The following is a 23,329-nucleotide window of genomic DNA, read 5'->3' on the forward strand; positions in this document are numbered from 1 at the left end:
TGAGATGTGGTTCTCCCCGGCAGGAAAACACCCGGGTCTCCTTCCCTGGAGGCCCTTCCCCTGGGGGACCCGAGCCTGTGACCTGGGAAGATGGCACGTAAATGGGCTGTGAAGGGGTGCAGCCCAAGTTTGGTCCCCACGGTGCTGGCCCTCCAGATCTGCAGGGCTCCCATCCTAGGAGACCCTGATGAATGGCTTTTTTTGAAAGTGATGAGGGCGACAGCTCTTCCTCCCTGCTATTCAGGTAGCCTCCCTGTCCCCCGGCCGCCCATCTATCACAGTGATTATGTTCCATTTCTGCCATGTCTCTCCATTTGGTGGTGACAGGAGAGAGGTCACCTCCACAGAGAGGAGGGGGTAGGGCAAGGAAGAGGATGATGGGCCCAGCTTCTACAATTTCCAGAGAAAGTGGGGGAATCTGGAACATCTCTGGGACAGGACTCTGCTCAGTGGATATGTGGAAAGTCCCCTTATGAGTGGATATACGGAAAGGGGCTTGTATTCAGCAAACATCTCTTTCATCCAGCCACTGTTCATTGAGCACCTACTAAGTACTGAACAAATGCTGGGGATATAGCAGAGGACAAAATAGACAAAAACTAAAAAATCCTCTGCCTTTACAGAGTAGGGGAGATGGAAAGTGGACAAATAAACATATAATACACACATATAATAAGTGAAAATGAAGAGAATTAATGTAGAATTAGAGACTATAGAGTCACACAGGGCGTTTTCTGTAAAATGGTCAGGAAAGGCCTCTCTGCGGGAAGACCCTGTGAATTCCTCAGGGGAGGGTGTTCAGACAGATTAGTAAGTACAAAGGCCCTGAGGCAGGAACGAGCTGAGTGTGTCAGATGATGCCAGTGTGGCCAGTACAGACAGGCTGGGCAGGAGGTCACCAGGGCCTTGGAGGCCATAACAATGACTGAGATATACTCTTTTTTTTGAGAATATTTTACTTATTTACTTTTAGAGAGATGGGGAGGGAGGGAGAAAGAGAGAGAAATATCAATAGGTTGCCTCTCACACACTCCCCAACTGGGAACTGGCCTGCAACCCAGGCATGTGCCCTGATCAGGAATCAAACCAGCGACCTTTTGCTTTTGAGGACAATGCTCAACTAACTGAGCCATGCCAGTCAGAGCTGAGATTTACTCTAAGTCGGTTGGGAAGCCACCAAAAGGTTTGGAATGGGGTGTGACATGACCTGGTTTATGTTCTTAAAATCTCACTCTGGATGTGGGATTGACAATGGCCTTGGGGGGAGCAGTTTGCAAGGCTTTTTTAGGGTCCTGGCAGGAGGAGTTGCAGGCTTAGCCAAGGTAACAGGGAGGCCGGTGTGACAAGCAGGTGTCAAGTGGGAGAGAAGAGGACTTCTATGACATGCCCAGGCTCCTGCCAGACCAGGCAGCGATACAGATGCCCCCAGCGCTAAGTACAAACAAACTGTGTTCAAGACACCAAACGTTGATTGAGCGAGCACCTACTCTTCACAGGCCCCAGGGCCAGTGGGGAGGTTGGTAAGGGCATTACACAGATGGACCCAGCACCCGGGCCAACATATGTATAGGTCATGATGTTACCAGGCAGCATGTCTCTCGTTGACTTAGCAGGAGTTTGCAGAGTGCCTAGTTATGTGTCAGACTGCCCGGTTGGTGCCCCAGCTCTGCCACTGACTAGCTGGGTGGCCCCGAGCAAGTCACTTAAGCTCTCCCGGGCCTAATGCCTTCAACCGTGCGGTGGAGATGTCAGTAGCATCCACCTGATGGGGTGTCCGTGAGGGCTACGTGAGCACACGCATGCCAAGCTTTTAGAGCAGTGCCTTTCACATAGTAAGCTCTGGATATATGTAACTATTTTTTGCCAGCAGAAAGGGAGCATGGGGGAAGGAGAGTCTGGGGAGCAGACGTTTTGGAGGAAGTGATAAACTTACGGTATTAAAAAGATACTGAAGCACCACAGAAAGACATGAGATGAAATACACGTCACACGCCCCTCTACTGTGCATCGTGCCCCCACCCCCAACCTGTGATCACTGGCGGGTTTCTTATGTAACCGCAGAAATTGTCAATGCTTACGTAAACCAGAGCCACCCTCTACACAGCGATCCGTGGTTTGCCTTCTGAATGTAATGAGGCTGGCTCATTCTTTTTGAAAACTGCAGTACCCACTACAACGGCTGTTTTGTAACTTACTTCACCTTGCTTTTCTTGAACTTATAAAATGTTTCTAGACTTTATTTCCCTCAGTGTTGCCAGGAACATTTCAATAGACACACATTTTGGCAGGTAGGTCTGTAGGATTGATTCTTATGGACAAATCTGGCTCAGATGGCCAGTGCATTTAAAAATTGTTCAGATACCACAAACCCCACCATCATATACCAATTTAATATGCAGAATTTTGCTAGGCAGAGAAGGGAGAGATGTTCTTCCCAGAAATGCAGAACTGCTGCCAAGTTCAAAGAGCCCATGCCATCTACTGTGGCCAGAGAACAGGGTCCTTGCCCTGTGGTCAGGACGTTCTGGAAAGCAGGGCTGGGACCTGAGGGTGGCAGGTCCTGAGGGAGTTTCCATCTTGGTCTCTCAGAAGGGCCTTTGAGATCAGGTCTGTGCTTTGGGGTATTGTGGTGGCAGCCCGGGTGACAGGGAGTGGGGTTGGGAGATGGGGTAGGGTGCTTTCATAGTCGCCCAGGGAAAAGGTGAATGGGGGGAGAGCTGAACCAGATGATTACCAAGTGTTGGAGGCTGGATGTCTAGGCGAATGGTGGTCAAGGGGCTGAAGGGGGAACCAGTTTGGGAGCCTTGTAGGTGGAAACCAGGTGTTAGGTTTAGAAACCGGTCTCTCTGAGGTCCTGATGGCAGGCTGGGAGTGCAGCAAGAGAGAAATGCGAGGGCCTGCTAGGACTGCACACTCTGACCTTGGCATCAGGTCTGGAAATACTACGTTTCCAAATCTCAGAAAAATCAGTCAAGAAATCAGGAAGAAATACTCTTAATTCTCCTGTGAAAATTAAAGTGCAACAATCCACATTCGTGCTTTGAAGGAATCTACACCCAGCAGAGAGAAGCGAGAGCAGGAAGAGCAGGAAGAGCCAACACGGAGTTGGAGGTTAAGGTCTGCGTTTCCAGGAACTAGGACAGGAGCTGGTAGGAGAGAAATGATCACGATCTAATTAGTCAGTCTTGCGTTTTTAGCTGATGCTGTGTTGTAAGTGTGTGTTCATGGCTCTGTCTGCTGCAAACAGTGAGTCATTCTTGCAAATGCTAGTAAGTTTATGTGCACGGTATACTTGATGTGAATGGCAATCCAAGAAAAAAATAAGTTTTGGAAGCACAGTAACTCCTTATATTAGCGATTTCCACAAGCAATTCTGTCTGTTAGGAGACTCGCTTGGGTGCATTGTTATCCCAACAGTTCCCAGCAGTGTTTTCCAGTGTTCGAATATTCGCTCCAGGCTATGATGATTCTCTGTAAATACTACCAAACTAAATATTTTTTATTTATTAAGCAAATCATTTTAAATTTCCACAATAGTGAATAAATGGTATGAAGAATGTTGGGAATATTTTAAGGCTAAGTTATGATTTGGGGAATTCTCGAGAACTCCCAGGAATTCTGACTTCTTGTTTTTAAATCCCAAAGAGTCATCTCTTTCAGGAATTGGGAAATTGTACCTACTCCTTGGGGAAAAATTTCCTGATACAAACTTGAGAGCCGTAAGTACAGAGGTGGGGAAGGTACTCAGGGAATGGGGGAGAATAAGAAGAGATGACAGCCCAGGATGGAAGCTGGGGACAGGGCCAGCAGTGTGGAGCCAGTGGAGCCGAGGGAGAGGAGGGCGGAGACTTGGAGGAAGCTGGGTTGGAGTTGTGAGGGCAGAGTGTTTCCCAGAGAAGTCTCCTGCAGAATCAGCAGCTAGTCTCAGAGAATCAAGAACAGCAAGCTGTCCTCCTTCTTCACTGCCAAGTTGGCTGCGGACCACAGAGCAGGTGGCACTGCACAGCTGTCACCCTGGTCATTGAGGAGCACCGTGAACAAGTCACAGAGAGCTGTGGAGGGGAAGCAGTGCCTTTGCAAGTGCCAGCCGGCCTGTCACGCCTCTTACTGGCAACCCTGGGAATTGGTTCAGGTCCATCACCCTGCTTAGAAACGCCACCGCCTCTGACAGGCAGGCCTCTCTGTGGGAACTGGGTTCTGGACCTGACGCTGTCTGAGGCATTGGAGGGTTGTTTGCTGTCATTTTGCACAAAAGGGCAGTTTATTCCCATGTGGCGCCTTGTGAACAGTTCCTCCTGGAAATTGACTTCAGTGACTGTTTGGGGAACTATAACCCCTTGGGGTCCTTGAATAACTTAGACCAGAGAGAGGCCATTTGAGCTTGTAGAGTCTTTCACCCTTTCCAAGGTGTTGGGGCTCCATTTGGACATGACAGAAGGCAAAGCTCTGATGCCTCACCCCCAGCTCGGAGGCACCGTGAACAGACTTGTAGAAATTAGAGGGGAAACCTTTTTTCCCATTGCAGCCTTTTGTCACTGTCTCTTAGCTCCCACCTCTTATCCCCACAGTACTCGGAGGAAGCAGCTCGCCATCAGGACTGACACCCCTAATTGGGACAGACATGTCTCAGTGGGAGGGCCCTCCTGACTTGCTTTTGTGACTTTTCAGCATCTTGCTTATTGATGCTTGGCACCTTCCCAGCATCTAGGATCAACAGAGCAAACACCCCGAATTTAGCCCTATTAACTGGGGACTGTGGCAGACTCAGGTACCCATAGGGAAGAGGCAGGTCATTTAAGTAAATAAAGCCTAACAGTGTGACAGTAGGGAGGGGTGGAGAGTACAGCTCACAGACCCTGTCGAAGAGGGTCAGCCGCTATTCACCCCAGGCGATTATTGCTGTATAGGGCTGCAGGTTGCCATATCTTTGAATTTTCCAATAAATGGCAGAAACCCATAACTAGATATAAAATCAAATCTTTAAATTACATAGTTGGAAACTAATTTGTGAGCCAAACAAAATTTCTGTGGGCCACACATGGCCTATTGGATATTTAAAGTCTCCTTGGGTAAAAGGGGACTGCATTAGATCTGTTCAACACATGAAGGACTACAGGGTGGAAGGAGGCAGGGACCCACTTAATCCCAGGGGACAATGATGATGAGATGTTGACTGGGGTAACTCTGACACCAGGCCCACAAGACAGAGCCTGGCATCCTGACTAAGGTCCCCTTCATAGTTTGGGCCTGACGACTAATGCATCCATCAACACAATCTCCAGGCAGTGATTTCTGCTTCAAATCCAAATACATCCCGTCACCCTGCCCTCTCCCTGTATGGAAGGTACTGTATCCCCAGAGGGCCCCTCGATCAGCCATATGTTTGATTCTTCAGGGCTAAGTGCCTGCCTGAGTGTCTTCTCTGTGGCAGTTTTTGTTTCTGGTCTTTGCTGGCCATAGGCAATGCTTGTGTACCTGTAAAACAAAACAAAACAAACAAAAAGAAAATCAGCCTATAATTCTGTAATTTTTAGCAGCTCACCAAGGGACATGGATTCTTGGAGGGCAATGGCATCTATTCCAGGGAGCTGGTCACAGGTTATATTAGGGTTGAAAAGGAAGTCTGGCTCTCACCTAATAAGTTCAAGACACAAATTCAATTCACAGGTACAATTTACCTGAAAGGTTCTTGTGCAGAGCAGCTGTTGCAGGGCTATTTATTCTGATTTTGTTGATGTTCCTACTTTCTCTCAGTCACTACCCCTGCCCTTTATGCCCCATTGGGTTTCCTTGTACCCCTACCCCCATGGTTCTCAACTGGGGGCAGTGTCACCTCATTGCCCAACCCCAGGGACGGTGGCAGTGAATGGAAACATTTTTGGCTGTCACACTGGGGGGACATAGTACTAGAACCCAGTGGGTATAGTCTAGTGAATGTGGTAGACATCCTACCATGCATAGGACAACCTCCCACAACAGAGTTATTGGACCCAAGGTCAGTGGTGCAAAGGCTGAGAAACCCTGGTCCAACCCACAAAGCTGGATTGGCATTGGCTCTTGTTTAACCAGCTGCAAACCCCTGTGGCTCCACGGCCAAGGAGATAAGGAGAAGAAACCAGGTGTCAAGCTAGGGGGTTTTCTTGCATTAAGTCTTCACATCTACCTTTAAGGTTGGTGTTATTGTTCCCTTTTTTCAGATGAAGAAACCGAGCCCCTGACAGTGAAGTGACCTAGCCATGGTCTCACAGCTGAGATGAGGTGGAGTGGGGAGGGTTAAGCTGAGTCTGTATGGTTCGGCAGCCCCTCTCCTTTGTGACCATGAAGTCAAAATGAAGCACGTCATAGAGCACTCCTAAATTTCTGCATGTTGGGCTCTTTCCAAGGTCTGGATTGGAATGGTTGTCCTCCATGCCCCCAGGACAGGAAGCCTACACTTCTCACACTCATCTGGGGCCACACTACCTCTCCTCTGCAGGGTGTCTGACCATCCCTGCTGTGGCCTCTCATTGCATACATCTGTTATGCCACTGCTGCGTGGTGCTGTCCAAGGTTCTACCATCTCTCCCACTTTGGGGTTAACTCTTAAGTAACTGCTGCACAGAAAGACCTGGGAAACGGGGCTGAGGAGGTTAAGGAGGGAGGGCTTTGACCCTGTTGAGAGAAGTGGTCTGAGAAACCCCACCCCTCCTCTTCCTAACTGGTTTGCTTCTGAGCCACGGCCCCTTCCTGTTCTTCATTAATCAAATATGCCCAGGATGTTTTAATCATACGAGAGAGCAAAGGTCCTGCCTACCTTGGCCCAGGAACACTCTCCTTTGAGCAGACAGCTGCTGGCTTGGCCCACATCACTCAGAAGATAAAGCAGGTCGTGCACTACTGAGTAGGAACAGGATCCTTGTTCTTTTTCACACATGAGAACTTGCTATAGCAGAGTTGTGGATATTTCTCCCACTAGCTTGCTCTGGGGAGGCAGGTTGAGAAGTTAGTAATGCAACAGGAAACAAGCCATTCTGTCCAGGTTTGGGACGTAGCTGGTTTCATGACTTTCACGTGAAAGGCATAAAGAATGGTTGTCGACAGAAAGGGCTGCAGTGAGGCAGGCCTGGGTTTCACTTGAGGCCCTGCCATTTATTATCTTGGTAAACTTGGATTACACCCTTTAAGGGCTTTGTGCCTCGGTTTACCCATCTGTAAAATGGGACAGATAATAGGCCCTACCTCAGGAGGCAATTCAAAGATCTAACAGCTTCACACCAGGTACATGGTAAGCACTTACCAGTTTTCCTGAGGCTGCAATGATAACGCTCATTGCTTCTCTTGTTAGCAAGAGTATGCACAGCTTATCTCTGGCTCCTTGGAACCAGGGAAGACCTTGGGGCTGTGGACTCTCAAAGGAACACACAGCAAGCACACTCACTGAGGATATTTGGAAGACGGTATAAATTTCTCCATCAGTCTCCCCACCATGGAGAGAGACTCCCCACTCCCTTTCTTCCCAAATATCAGTCAAGTTGATCTGGAAGACTGAGGCTCTGTGATCTTGTTAATATCAGGATGGCATCCCTATGGTGGAGCCCCACATTTTTGAGCTCAGAGGCTGCAAAGTACCAGATTCCCCTAAAACAATGGACCTTCACCCCAGCAAACTTGTTCAGTGTGATGAATAGTCAGATTTCATTATAATAGGTAGTCCAAAGCTTTGTTATTAATTTCTTATATGATTCATACGGCAGTTTGGTACCTAACTGAAAAGCAGAGTTTTGAGTCAGACAGACCTCAGTTCAAATTCAGCTCTACTACCCAGGGGACCTGTGACCTTGATTTCTTGTGCCTCTGTTTTCCTATCTATAAAACGGGTCCAGTAGCACAGAACTTGCAGGCTTGCCGACAGGATTAAATGAAATGTCACCTAATAGGAGCTTCTTCAAGGGAAGCTATTTCAGCTTCAGTCACGTTTCCCTTAATTCTTTGTTCAGACCCTCACTTCAATCTCAACATGATTTGAGTTGAAAGCTTAGATATTATTACAATTGCTTGCCCTACTTCATGTCTTATATTTTTAAACATTAGAGCATCTGAAAATTCAGTTTGGAGCAAAGGAGGCTGATTAGGTTATTTTGAGCACAATTACCTCCATCCTATTTTGGGTTAGTAAAAGAAATAGTAATAAACATTCTCTAATACCAGGGAGGTGAGGCTGTGCCACACAAGAAGTTGATGGCCCTCTGCAGACCAAATTATCTCGTCCCACCAACATGTAACCAGTGTCTGTGAGGGCTTTCTTCTCAGTGGGTCACACAATTTCACAGGACTCCACACTTCTCCCTGCACTTTTTGGTGATTCCTATGAGTGATATGAGTGATAACTGAGAGTGGCCACTTTATTGGTTTCTGTTCAGTTATCTACTACCATGTTAATGCTGTGTAGTGAACAACCATTGTACGCTTGGTGGCATACAGTAACAATGACGTATTGCTTATGCACTGAGTGACAGGCTGTGAGGCCCAGCTGATTTTGGCTCCATTTGCTTCCATATTTAGGATGGCCATGACTGGGAATGATGGGACACCTGGGGCCCGGCAGGGCTAGTCTGGGTTTGTATGGCAGAGTGAGAACAGGAAAAGCCCAGTCATTGTAACACTTTCCAAGCTCTGACTGTGTCATGTTTGCTAACATTCCATTGGCCAAGGCAAATCCCAAAGCACAGACCAGGGTCAGAGTGGGAGGGTGCTGCAAAGTCACATGGCAAAGGACTAGATGCAGAGGGGGTGAGTTATTGGGGCTGTTTTTGCAACTACCACAGATTAATAACTTCTCCTAGATAGGATATGAAAGGGTATGACTGGGTGGGGTGGGGGGCGCAGCTGTGAAATTCTGCAAGTGATATTTTAGCTAGTAAGAAGATGGAAGAAAGGCCAGTGACTAGAGCCCAGATGGCCCATGAACCAACAGTGGCACTCAGAGAAGGGGAAAGGGCCGAGTCAGAGTTTCTATTATATTGACCAGAGTCCTGCTTGCCTTGACTTAAAAAACAAATTTTAGCAAATAGTAAAATTGACTTTTTACAGGGGTTCAGCTCTATAAATTTGAATACATGTATAAATTTGCATAACCACCACCACACAGTCCGGATATAGGACAGTTCCATCACCGCAGAAAACTCTCCTGTGCTATCCCTTTATGGTCACACGTTCCCCCCAGCCCTGAGCCCTGGCAATTGCTGATCTGTTCTCTGCCATGGTAGTTTTGCCTTTTTGAGAATGTCATCCACACGGAACCATACTCTAAGTAACCTCTTGCCTGTTTCACTCAGCACAGTTCCTCTGAGATTCATCCACATTGTTGGGTATATCGGAAGTTAGTTCCCTTTATTGCTGAGTAGTAGTCCATTATATGGATATACCACATTTTGTTTATCCATTCACAAAAGACACATGTTTGTCCTAGTTGTTGACAATTTTGAATAGAGCTAATACAAACATTCGTGTGCAGCTTTTTATGTGAACTAAATTTTTCATTTCTCCGGGGTAAATACCTAAGAGTAGCGTGGTAGCTATGTTCTGGAGTGGCTGTACCGTTGTACACTCTCACAGTAGATGCATGAGAGCTGCAGGGACCCTGCACCCTCGTCAACATTTGGTATTGTCAGTTTCTTATTTTAGTCGTTCAAAGAGTGTGTAGTAGATCTCATCGTGGTCGTAGTTGGCATTTTCCTGATGGCTAATGATATTGCTCAGTTTTTCCTGTGCTTATCTTTCTTAGCTATGTTCTCTTTGGGGAAATGTGTGTTCAGGTCTTGTGCTCCTTTTTAAAAATTGGATTGTTTGTTGTTTTACTGTTGAGTTTTAATGGTTCTTTATATATTCTGTATACAAATCCTTCATCAGATAGGTAATTAGCAAATATTATCTGTATTTCGCCTTTTACAGATAATATTTCGCCATCTGTAGCTCGCCTTTTTATTTTTTCTTAACAGTGTCATTTGCACAACAGAAGTTTTGACTTCAATGAAATCCAATTTCTCAAATATTTTTATTGTGCATCATGCTTTTGGTTTCATGTCGAAGAACTCTACGTAATCCAAGGTTGTAAAATTTTTCTCTTAGATTTTCTTTTAAAAGTTTTATAATTTTATAATTGATCTGTGATTTGTTTTGAGTTAACTTTTGTATAAGATGTGAGGATTGGGTCAAGGCTAAATAGTTCCATGACTGCACCCCTGTCCAGGGACAAGTGGAGGGGCCAGAGAGAAAAAGGGACCACAGCTTTTCCAATTGAAGAGGAAGATTTCCCCCTTAATTAGATTACCATGGCTGTTGTAACACATTACCACAAACTTGATGGCTTAAAACAACACGAATTTATTCTCTTATAGTTCTGGAGGTCAGAAGTCTAAAATCAGCCTTTAGTCAGCTGACACTAGACTAAAGTCAGTGTCAGCAGGGCTGGTTCCTTCTGGAGTCTGTAGGGCAGAATCTGTTTCCTTGCCATTTCCAACTTCTAGAAGCTGCTCACATGGGGGCCCCTTCCTTGCAACACTCCAGACTCCACTTCATCCACTGCTCTTTGAATGACCTCCTGTCTTCCTCTTATAAGGACTTGTGGATCACAGTGGGCCCACCCTGATAATCCAGGATACTCTCATCCCAAATCCCTAAATTAATTGCATCCGCAAAAATCCCATTTGCCATATAAAGCATCAGGGATTAGAATGTGGATATCTTTGGGGAGCCATTGTTCATTTTACCACACCCTCCCCCTCCGAGTTTTAGGGACTGGTGGGCAGTTGCAGACTGAGGTGTGAGGAAACAGGGGAGAGAAAGAAAAGAAACACAGATGTCCCCCACTCTTTCTGAGCATTAATTGTCTGCTTTCCTGTTCTCCGAGCTAGAACTAGGGGGCTCTCCTGGAGCCCTCTGGCCATACCCTGCCCACTTTCAGGGGTCCAACTGCCTTGATCCCAGGCTGGAGGAGACTAGAGGTGAAAAATAGTAAACTCAATGCAGGTTTGATGATTCATCAGATTCTGGTCATCTTCTCCAACCCACCTGCCATTACTTACTTTTCAAAGTCCTCAGATAGCTTCCTGCCTTGTGCTTTCTCTCCACATTTGATAGCTGCATTTGGTAGAATGAGCTTACTCCATCTTACCCAGGTCTGGAATCCCTTCTTCAGCACTGTCTGTACCAAAGTATTAGGGAAGAGCTGTACGTGCACAGAAGGGGTGTGCTGTGTAAACATGCGTTATATCAGGGAGTGAATGCTCAGTACCAGGAATATTACAGGAATATTATGATGGTCAGCATTTATGGAGCACTTTCCATCTGCCAGAATTTTCTTATTTAACTTTTACATTTCTCCCTATGAGGATAATTACATGGCCCATTTTACAGATGAACAAACTGAGGCTCAGAGGGTCCGATTAACAAAAAATCCATACTTACTGAGTGATGAAGCCAGGATCATGTGACTCCAGGACCCCAGAGTGCAACCACTCCATCATGCAGTCTTTAGCTATCAGGACTGCCAGACCACTTGCCACAGCCCGAACTCTCTCCTGAGTTTGGACCTGGCCATATCTCTGTCTCACTTCATCGAGTCTTCCTTTAGCCGTCCGACACTCCATCATACTACCATCAGACAGGGATGGGTCCCTCCCTTGATTCCCATCACCACATGTCCTGACTTCCCTCCATCTTCCATCCTGGCAGCCAGTGCCTTGTGCTGACTTTGAAATCAGAAAAGCTGGCATTTGTGCCTCCTGTCACCTACCAGACCCAATAAGCAGAGACAGGGATTGCATCTTTATGGGCACTTTACTCAGATGGCCGGTGATCTGAGAAGATGATGGGTTTGCATCCTAACAGACCATCTTACATTCCATTTTAAACTGACCTTTTTATAAGGAGAAGAAAAGTATAGGTAATGGGTTTGGAATTCCGGGAAAAAGTTAGTCAGATGAAAAGCTGCAGCATTCTTTCATCTGTGTCCTTAAGGGGATGACAGTGGGGGACAGGTCTTACCCTGGAGCACAATGGCTCAGATACCATCTTGATGGCTTGCAGTCCTCTTGAGGCACAAAGGTGGAACTGCTTATGGTCTCCTGGAGTCAAGGAGCATCATACCTTCAGTTCCTGAAACAATACCTTTACATACATTGATTACAAAGGTAATAAGTGCTATTACCTGAAACTACATTTGAGTCTCCCATCAACTTGGTGTGTGGACCTGTGCTTCTTGCCCCTGCAGTGTAAATGCCCAGAGGGCAGCACCCCTGCCTGCCTCTTCCCCATTTGTGCCTACCGTGGAGCACAAGGCTGGGAAATGGTAGATGCTCAGTGAATATTTACTGTAATGACCAAAAACTATTTTTCATTGAATTCCTTCAATCACAAACTCCAAACATCCATTTAAGGAGATGTGGCTTATCTGATAAATCCACAAGGGCTCACATTTGCAAGACTACTTCTATTTTCTTTTGTATTTTTGTTGTTGTTGTTCAAGTACAGTTTTCTGCCTCTTCCCCCAACGCCTTCCCACCACCCCAGCCCTCCCCGCCTCCCTCCTCCATTTCCACACTCTTCTTGTTGTTGTCCATGTGTCCTTTATAATTGTTCCTGTAAACCCTTCACCCTTTTCCCCCATTGTCCCCTCGCCTCTCCCTTCTGATCACTGTCAGCCTGTTCTCAATTTCAATGTCTTTGGCTATACTTTCCTGTTAATGGTGAGATCATATGGTATTTGTCTTTCACTGCCTGGCTTATTTCACTTAGCATAATGCTCTCCAGTTCCATCCATGCTGTTTGTTGCAAGGGGTATAAGCTCCTTCTTTCTCTCTGCTGCGTAGAATTCCATTGTGTAAATGTACCATAGTTTTTTGATCCACTGATTTGCTGATGGGCACTTATGTTGCTTCCAGCACTTGGCTATTGTAAATTGTTCTGCTATGAACATTGGGGTTCAGAGTTTCTTTTGGATTGCTGATTCAGGGCTCTTAGGGTATAATCCCAGCAGTGGAATTGCTGGGTTAAAAGGCAGTTCCATTTTTAGTTTTCTGAGGAAATTCCATACTGTTTTCCACAGTGGTCTCACCAGTCTGCATTCCCACCAACAGTGTACTAGGGTTCCCTTTTCTCTGCATCCTCTCCAACATTTGTTTGTTGATTTTTTTATATTGGCCATTCTGATCAGTGTGAGATGGTATCTCATTGTGGTTTTCATTTGCATCTCTCTGATGGCTAGTGATGCTGAGCATCTTTTCATATGTCTCTGGGCCCGCTGTATATCTTCTGTGGAGAAGTGTCTGTTCAAGTCCTTTGCCCATTTTTCAATTGGGTTGTTTGTCTTCCTGGAGTGGAGTCATGTGAGTTCTTTATATATTTTGGAGATCAGGCCCTTGTCTGAGGTGTCATTGGCAAATATGTTTTCCCATACTGTTGGTTCTCTTTTCATTTTAATGCTGTTTTCTTTAGCTGTGCAGAAACTTTTTATTTTGATGAGGTCCCATTTGTTTGTTCTTTTCTTTATGTCCCTCGCTTTAGGGCACATGTCTGTGAGGATCTTGCTGCATGGAATGTCTGAGATTTTCCTGCCTATGTTCTCCTCTAGGACTTTTATGGTGTTACAGCTTATATTTAAGTCTTTTATCCACCTTGAATTTATTTTTTTGTATGGTATAAGTTGGTGATCGAGTTTCATTTTTTTTGCATGTAGCTGTCCAGATCTCCTAATACCATTTGTTGAAGAGGCTATTTTTGCTCCATTTTATGCTCCTGCCTCCTTTGTCATATATTAATTGACTGTGGAGACTTGGGTTTATTTCTGGGCTCCCTATTCTGTTCCATTGGTCCATGTGTCTGTTATTATGCCAGTACCAGACTGTTTTGATTACAGTGGCCTTGTAATACATTTTGATATCAGGTATTGTGGTTCCTCCTACTTTGCTCTTCTTTCTCAAAATTGCTGCAGCTATTTGGGGGTTGTTTATGGTTCCATATAAATTTTTGAAGTGTTTGTTCTATATGTGTGAAGTATGCCATTGGTACTTCAATAGGGATTGCATTGAATCTATAGATTGCTTTGGGTAGTATGGCCATTTTGATGATGTTAATTCTTCCAATCCATGAACACAGTATATGTTTCCATTTGTTTGTGTCTTCCTTAATTTCTTTCTTCAGTGTCATATAGTTTTCTGAGTACAGGTCTTTTACCTCCTTGGTTAGATTTATTCCTAGGTATGTTAGTTTTCTTGTTGCTATATCGAATGGGAATTTTTTCCTGATTTCTGTTTCTGATATTTCATTGTTGGTGTACAAAAATGCCTTTGATTTCTGGATATTGACTTTGTATCCCGCTGTTTTGCCAAATTCATTTATTAGGTCGAGCAGTTTTTTGGTGGACTCTGTAGGGTTTTCTATGTATACTATCATGTCATTTGCAAACAATGACAGTTTTGTTCCCTGTTTTCCAATTTGGATGCCTTTTATTTATTTTTCTTGTCTGGTTGCTGTGTCTAGGACTTCCAATACTATGTTGAATAGGAATAGCCAACCTTGTCTTATTCCTGATCTTAGTGAGAAAGTTTTTAGTTTTTGTCCATTGAGTATGATGTTGGTGGTAGGTCTGTCATATATGGCCTTTATTATGTTCAGGAATGCTCCCTCTATTCCCACTTTGCCGTGTTTTTATCATAAATGGGTGCTGTATCTTATCAAATGCTTTTTCCGCATCTATTGATATGATCATGTGATTTTTGTCTTTACAGTTATTGATGTGATGTATTACGTTTATTGATTTGCGAATATTGTACCATCCTTGCATCCCTGGGATGAATCCCACCTGGTTATGGTGTATGATCTTTTTAATGTATCGCTGGATGCGGTTTGCCAATATTTTGTTGAGGATTTTAGCATCTATGTTAATCAGCAATATTGGCCTGAAGTTTTCTTTCTTTCTTGTGTCTTTATCTGGTTTTGGGATTAGGATGATGCGGGCTTCATAAAAAGAGTTTGGGAGTCTTCCATCAGTTTGGATTTTTTGGAACATTCTGTGAAGGATAGGGGTTAGCTCTTCCTTAAATGCTTTGTAGAAATCTCCTGTGAAACCATCTGGTCCAAGGCTTTTGTGTGTCGGGAGTTTTTTGATGAGTGCTTCAATTTCGTCTGCTGTTATTGGTCTGTTCAGGTTTTCTGCTTCTTCATTCAGTTTTGGAAGATTATATTTTTCTAGAAATTTTTCCATTTCACCTATGTTTTCAAATTTCTTGGCATATAGTTCTTAGTAGTAATTTCTTATAATCCTTTGTATTTCTGTGGTATCAGTTATAATCTCTCCTCTTTCATTTCTGATTGTGTTTATTTGGATCCTCTCTCTTTTTTTCTTGATGAGTCTGCTTAAAGGCTTGTCAGTTTTGTTTATCTTTTCAAGAATCAGCTCCCGATTCATAGATCCTTAGAATTGTGCTTTTAGTCTCTATGTCATTTAATTCTGCTCTGATCTTGGTTATTTCCTCCCTTCTACTTGCTCTTGGCTGTCTTTGTTGTTGTTCCTTTAGTTCTTGTAGGCATAGGGCTAGGTTGTTTGTTTGAAATGTTTCTATTTTTTTTTTTTTAGATAGGCATGTATAGCTATGAATTTCCCTCTCTGAACTGCCTTTGCTGTGTCCCATAAGTTTTGGGTTGTGAGTTCATTTTCTTTTTTTTCCACGAACTTTTTGATTTCCTCCTTGATCTCCTTCTTGACCCATTCATTGTTTAGTAGCATGCTATTAAATCTCCATGAGTTTGAGTGTTTTTGAGCTTTTTTCTTGAAGTTCGTTTCTACTTTTAGTCCCTTGTGGTCAGAGAAAATGCTTGATATGATTTCAATTTTCCTGAATTTGTTGAGGCTTGTTTTTATGACCTATCATGTGGTCTCTCTTTGAAATGTTCCATGTGCACTTTAAAAGAATGTGTATTTTGTTTCTTTGGGATGAAAGGCTCTCTATATATATCAGTTAAGTTCATTTGATCTAGGATATTGTTCAATACTGCAATATCTTTGTTGATATTTTGTTTGGAAGATCTGTCCATTTTTGACAGTGGGGTGTTAAAATCCCCTACTATAATTGTGTTGCTGTCAATATCTTTCTGGAAGTCCTCCAAGATTTTCTTTACATTTTTGGGTGCTCCTATGTTGGGTGCATATATATTTACTATGTTATGTCTTCTTAATGGATTCTTCCCTTGAGTATTATGAAGTCTCTTCTGGGTCTCTCTTTATGGCTCTTTTTTTGAAGTCTATTTTGTCTGATACGAGTATTGCTACCCTGGATTTTTTTTCCTTTTTTTCCTGTCCATTTGCTTGGAATATTTGTTTCCAGCCCTTCACTTTCAGTCTGTGTAGGTCTTTTGTTCTGAGGTGGGTCTCTTGTACGCAGCATATGTGTGGGTCATGCTTTCTTATCCATTTGGCTACTCTATGTCTTTTGATTGGAGTATTTAATCCATTTCCATTTAAGGTTATTATTGATAGGTACTTATTCATTTTTTTGTGCTTGTGTTCCTCTCTCTCTCACTCTCTTCCTTCCTTTTCTTAAAGCAGTTCCTTTAGCATCTCTTGCAGAGTTGGTTTGGTGGAGGTGTATTCTTTTAGACTTCTTTTGTCTGGGAAGCTCTTTAATTGGCCTTCCATTTTAACTGAGAGTCTTGCTGGGTAGAGTAATGTTGGTTGCAGGCCTCTGGTTCTCATTACTTGGAGTATTTCTTGCCATTGTCTTCTGCTTGGAGCATATCCATTGAGAAATCAGCTGCTAGTGTTATTGGGGTTCCCTTGTATGTTACTTCCTTTTTCTCCCTTGCTGCCTTTAAGATCCTCTCTTTGTCTTGGAATTTTGCCATTTTAATTATGATGTGTCTTTCAGTGGGCCTCTTTGGGTTCCTCTTGATTGGGAGACTCTCTGTGTTTCCTGGATTTTTGTGACTTTTTCTCTCATCAAATTAGGGAAGTTTTCCATTATTACTTTTTCAAACCTGTTTTTTATCCCTTGCTCTTCTTCTCCTCCTGGTATTCCTATTATACGGATATTGTTATGTTTCCTGTTGTTGGGCAGTTCCCTTACCACCTGTTTGTTCTTTCTGAGTCTCTTTTCTTTTTCTTGCTCTATCTGGGAGTTTTTTCCTACCTTGTCCTCCAACTTGCTGATTCGATCCTCTGCTTCATCCAGCCTGCTTGTAATTCCTTCTAATGTGTTTCTATTTTCTTTTTTAAAATTAGTAGAGCAAAGATAGACCTAATCTCCAGTTAGCTCAAATCCTACAATGTCTCCTCCCAGACTGATCCCTAAGTTGAACCACCATTTTGGATGCAGCCAGACCACCTGGTGCTCATGCTGTGTCAAGCCTTGTGTCCAGCATTTTATATGCAGGATCTCATTTAGTCTGCAGTTCTAAGAGAGGTAGGGTCTATTGTTATTCCCTCTTTATAGATGAGGTAGTTGAGGCCTAGAGTGATGATTGAAGGACTTGACCAAGATCACACAGTGGATAAGTTTTAGAGCTGGCATATGAACTTGGGTCTAACTCCTAAATTTGTAATATTGATGCACTTTGGGCTCAGGCAGCTCTTGGTCCCAGGTCTCTTACTGTAAAGCTCATGCTTTTAAGCACTATACTATCACTGCCTTAAAAAAAAAAGTCAGATAAATGGTCAGTAAGGCAAAGGCTTCTGTAAAGTATCTGGACCCATGATAGGTACTCAAAATGCTAAGTGTCTGAGTTTCTAAAGGTCCCAGAAGTAAAGTATGTGTCATGAGTGACTCTGGTTTGCAAAATTTCAGAAACCTACTTTAAATTAGCATAAGCTGAAAAGGAGTACTTACTAGCTCATGTGTTGGCTTCATTTCAAGCTGTCTTTCTCTATCCGATGGAAAGATGGCCCCTGTCAGCTACAGGCCTTGTGGACCCTATAGATCCATGTTCTGAAGAATAAGCATCTCATCACTGGCTCCAGCCAAAACCGTAGGGCAGATTCTTCCTCATCACATCTGTCCCAGTATCTCCAGCAGAAATTCTAAGGAAGATTCTGGTGGTCTCATCTCTTTTCCAATGACTGTGACCCAGGAAATCAATACCTTGAGTAGCTAAATCTGGGGAAAAGGGAGGGGCATTCAGCCACCTCAACTCACAGACTAAATAGGACTGTTACAGGAGGAGGGGGGTGGTCCCCTGAAAGAAGGTGGTTGGAGAAACATCCATCTGTGGGTCTGTCGTACAGTTGTCAGGAAAGCTACAGCCAACGACTGTGGCAATTTTTGTGTAAGAAGCTGGTGAGGCCTCTGGCCCAGCCTTCCACACCTACTGAGCCAGAAAATCACGCTTCTGTGCAGGAATCTTCTGCATGGCCCCAGCTTGTCACTCCTAATGGAGTGGGAAGTATGCCTTAACACTCCCTAGCAGGCATCACCTATCTTTAGACATGCTTCCAGCCGGTATCTGGCAAGGCAATTTTACTGTAAAGTATTAACCAAGATGAATTCATGACTTTGGGGGTTGTCATGGGTTTGATTGGGTTTGTAGAGTAGATTTCCCAGGTGTCTCTGCTGCTGAGAATTTCTCCCAGCCTGTGGGTTGGAGACTTTTGAGGGACTCTGTTCCAGTTTGGAGGATAGAAGCCTAGGATGAGAAGTCCTTTTGCCACTCTATAAGAATGCTCAAATTCTTCATCCTAGGGTCCCAGAGGTAGAATCAGATGCCCTCTTATTACAGAGAAGGAACAGATCCCTCGGGGAAGGGGAACAGAGGTAAGGGGCTTAGCCAAGGTCACATGAGTTAAGGGCAGAGGCTCCAGACTCTAGACTCAACCCTGACCTGTCCCATTCCAAAGCCACAGGAATTAAGGTTGCTCACCTCACCAGGAGAAAATGTCTCTCAGCAGGTTTGGGTGCTGAAGGCTGTTGTGGAGAATAAGTCCATGGTCCTAGATTTTAAAATAAAGTTTTGTCGTTGATCAGAACGTAGGCAGAGGGGAAGGGGAAGTGTGCGCATCAGATGGGGGTCCGGATCCACAACACTCAGGCTAACTCCCCCATGCTGCAGCTGGCTGTCACACACAAGCACAACCTTGGACGGACACAGTGTGCCCTGACACTCAGGCAGGGTCAGGAAGATAGATCCGGTAGTCTCAGCAAACGTCAAAAGACTGGTGGAAGGGGGGGCTGATGCTGGACAGTGGGAAGGGGTCATAGGGCTCACCTGGTAAAATCTGCAGGCTCTGTCATCTGTGGAGACTGTAAGCTTCCTTTCTATACCTTATCTTATTCTGAAGAGGCCGGTTCCCTTATTGGGGCCCTCGATGGCATTTTCAAGTTGCATGGCATAGGAACATTCTCCCAGGCCATCCATTAAGAAACTCATTTTCTTGGCAGGCATTTATTAATCAGTTGCCATCCCCAATTTTGTCAGACCCTGGGGTCAGTGGGTTCAGGGAAATCCCATTTATTTCTTACAGCAGCCCTTAAAGAGCTATAACTAGAATTATCTTCTCTTACCATCCTCTCAAGAGGGGCAGGGAAATTAAGCCCAGAGTGGTGAAGTGATGTCCCCTGAGCTACCTAGATGGTGAATGGCAGAGCAGGGCCTCATGCCAGGGAATTCAGCATGAGCTCCTTGGTGAGATGCCATAGTTCCCAAGGACAGGTGATGATTAACCCATTTGTATTCATTATGAAGAATTTCAGAGCAAGGAGTAGTTAGCTGTAGCAAGGGCTGATAGATAGTCTTTGCCATCTCTGCGGCTGCCGAGCATGGACTTGACATTAGAATAGGGTCCAATTGCTTAGTTGCTTAATGTTTGTATGAACCTGGGAGTCACTAAGCCTCACTCGGTCTCAGTTACCTCTCTGTACTTTGGCTGTAATTGTAGTTCCTTCCCCTTGGAGTTGCTAAGAGGACTGAGGGAGACTGATGCATTTAAAGTCCTTGCTACACGGCCAGGTGCAGGGCTGAGTTCTGAAGTTAAGGACACAAAGGTATTTATCATGAAAGAGTGTTGAACTTTGTTGTATGTTTTTTTGGTATCAATTGACATGATTATGGGTTTTTTGTGTTTTTTTTTCATTTCTTAACAGTTTTATTTTTACTGCCCCAACCCATGAGACAGTTTGTCTCAGGTTGTATGGTAAACGTTCCTATATATAGCAGGCACTTTACATAGCCAAAAAGAAAGAAAGAAAGAAAGAAAAATGTGTTTTGAAGCATTAAAAAAAAAAACTGGCATTTACCAGAGTTCAGCATGAATACTTTTATATAACTGGAGGAAAATAAGCCACAAATTTTAAAGATAAATCCACTGAGAAGAGAATAGTAAGTTTTTAGAAGGAGATTTATATAATCACAGGACTTATATTCACATTATATACAAACAGGTGGATGGCTCGAATGGCCCATTCAAGGAAGTTCACTTAGTCCAGCTTAACGAAACCTATATCCTACATCCTTTGCGTACTGACGGAAACAGTGGCGCACATACTGAGACCATATTTCCGGATCAGACCATGCCGGTTTGAGCGGACATGACAAGAATGAGAACGCTGGCTATATTTTCTCAGATGGCTCCAGTACGGCTGCTGGTGGCCCATCTTGCTCTCTCGGATCCAGTGAGGCAAGAGGTGACATGGCTGTGTGTTTTTTTTTTTTCATTCTGCCAATGCGGTATACTACATTATCAATTTCCATATGTTGAACCATCCATGCATTCCAGGAATAAATCCCACTTGGTCATGGCATATGATCCTTTGAAAGTGCTGCTAAATTCTTTGCTAGAGTTTTACAGAGGATTTTTCATCAATGCTCATCAGGGATGTAGATCTGTAGTTTTGTTGTAGTGTGTCTGTCTGGATTGTAATGCTGGCCTTATGGAATGAGTTAGGAAGGGTTTTCTCCTCTTTGATTTTTTGGAAAAGTTTGAGGAGGGTCGGCATTAGTTTTAAATGTTGGCAGAATTCACCAGTAAAGCCATAAGGTCCCAGCCTTTCCCTAGTCAGGAGATTTTTGATTACTGATTCATCTCCTTAGTAGTTTTAAGTCTATTCAGATTTTCCACTTCTTTAACTTAGTCTTGGTTGGTTTTGTGTTTCAAAGAATTTGTTCATTGCATCTCAGTTATCAAATTTGTTGGTAGGGTTGTTCATGGTACTCTTACAATCCTTTTTATTTCTGTGGAATCAATTATGACGTGTCCCCACTTTCATTTCTGATTTTAGTAATTTGAGTCTTTTCTTTTTTTTCTTAGTCCATCTAGCTAAAGGTTTGTCGATTTTGTTGATATTTTCAGAGAACTTTTGGTTTCATTTTCTCTAATACTTCTTTGTTCTCTATTTTGTTATCTCCTTTAATCTTTACTATTCCTCCCTTTTGCTGACTGTGGGTTTGTTCTTTTTCTAGTTCTCGAAGTTGTACAGTAGGATTGCTGGTCTTAGATCTTCCCAGCTTTTTATGTAAACCTTTACAGCAGCGGATCTCGCCCTCAGCACTGCTTCACCGCAGCCCAGAGGTTTGGGTGTGTTGGGTTTTGTTTCACTTGCCTCAAAGTGTTTTCCACTTCCCCTGTGCTTTCTCCTTCGGTCCATTGGTGAAGAGCGTGTTACTTACTGTCAATAACAACTTAGGAATTTTGCAGTTTGTTATGGGTTCTAGTTTCATCCCACTGTATTCACAGAAGGTACTCTGCATATCTCTGTTTAAATCTGTTGAGACTTCACTTGTGGCCTAACCTATGGTCTGTTCTGGAGAATGTTCCAGGGGGCACCTGAGGAGCTGTTACTGGGTAGCGTGTTCTGTATGTCTGTTAGGTTTAGTAGGTTTATTTTGTTGTTTATATCTTCCGCCTGGCAGCTCTGCCCATTACTGACAGGGTTATTGAAGTCTCCAGCTGTTATTGTAGAATTGTCTATTTCTCCCTTCAATTGTCAGTTTTTGCTGCATAGATTTCGATGGTCTGTTATTAGGTGGGTAAATGTTTATAATTGTTATTTTTTCTGCTGTATTGAACCTTTCATTAATATATAATATCCTGTCTCTTGCAGCCTTTTATTTAACATCGATTTTGTGTGATGTGAGTAGAGCCATGTCAAGGGTGCAAGGGCGAAAGGAGACCTACCAGCACACCTGCTTTGAGAGTCATGCCTTTACTTAAACACACACACACACGTTCTGAGCCTCTTCTGCCTCTTCCTAACCACTGTGCTAGGCTTTAGGAAGACAAAACTAACAGTCTCTGTCCTCAGGGAGCTTCCAGGTCAGCCTGGAGGCTCTGTGTGGGCACAGGAGCCGCAGTCAGTGCAGGGGTCTGTCTGAGCACCTCACACCACTGGGGGCAGGGAGCCCCTTGGCATTTCCACCATTAGAAATAGTGAGCCACGACCCCTTTACACAGGGAAGGGTACCAGTTATGCCTATAAGTGTCACAAGGGACCACACAAGCTGCCGTAAGGTTTGATCCTGAAGCCTTGCCTGGTCTGGGGTCAGGGAGGTCTGTGCTGAATGGGGAATTGACCAGCAGTCAGTGAGGAGTGAAGCCAGAAGGTGGCAGCTGTGGGCCAGGGTGGGTGGGTGGTAGAAGGTGGGATCAGAGTCTAGGCTTTCAAGTTCCAGCCTGAGACCCAAGGGCAGCCTTTGAAAACAGCTTTGCCTTCTTTATTGGGCATGTGGGGGCTCTTTGGTTGGTTTCCTCACCAGACACTGAGTGTCCACCCTGTGCAGTGGGCAGCCTCCTCCAGGCCAGCAAAGACCTGCAGACACCAGGCCTGGTCTCATCCAGCTTCCTGAATCTGCTCTTCCAGCTTCAGCAGAACCCAGGATACCCTGCTGTGCCCCGCTGCCTTCAGTGTGGTGGAGCTACACCAGGCAGGGCCTCCCTTATCACAGGGGCCGTGGAGTCTAGCTCTCAAGGTGCTCCCCACAAGGGGCAGAGGTGGGGGGAGCTCGACTATTTCTAAGTGGGAGTCCCTTCTGAGAGAAGAAATACCAAGAAGGGAGAAGAGTCTCAGCGGGCAGCCTGAGCAGCCCAGGTATTTTGGGATATTTATTTATTCTGTACATTGAGGGGAACTATAGCTTATCTATCTAAATGTCAAACAAAAACCACAAGTGAAAAGAATGGGCGATTCTGGGTTCAGGTCCCCAGTCTGTCACTTGGCTGTGTGACGCCTGCCCCTCATGCTTCTTTATGCATCAAATGGGACTGATGACCCAGACCTCGCAGCATGGTGGTAGGCAGTGACACAGCAAGTATAACAAGGCACACAGTAGGTGCTCAACACCACAAAGTAAAATTAATTTCCTTTTCCGTCTT

General features: G+C 44.3%; 1 protein-coding gene and 1 long non-coding RNA gene across 7 annotated transcripts in view; one reads left to right on the forward strand and one right to left on the reverse strand.

The window, feature by feature from the left end:
- The window catches only part of SNX29 (sorting nexin 29), a 611,689-nt gene that overhangs the window by 504,956 nt on the left and 83,404 nt on the right, over nucleotides 1–23,329 (forward strand). The gene's annotated exons all lie outside the window — the stretch shown is intronic.
- Nucleotides 3,101–23,329, reverse strand: part of LOC128781476 (uncharacterized) — a 44,850-nt gene continuing 24,621 nt past the window's right edge. Inside the window, exons 2-3 of the long non-coding RNA XR_008427453.1 lie at nucleotides 6,794–6,961; nucleotides 3,101–5,475 (exon numbers count right to left, since the gene is read on the reverse strand). This is a non-coding gene — a long non-coding RNA (uncharacterized lncRNA). The remainder of the gene's footprint in view (nucleotides 5,476–6,793; nucleotides 6,962–23,329) is intronic.

The sequence above is a fragment of the Desmodus rotundus genome, chromosome 1 (assembly GCF_022682495.2).
Source record: "Desmodus rotundus isolate HL8 chromosome 1, HLdesRot8A.1, whole genome shotgun sequence".
NCBI lineage: Eukaryota > Metazoa > Chordata > Mammalia > Chiroptera > Phyllostomidae > Desmodus > Desmodus rotundus.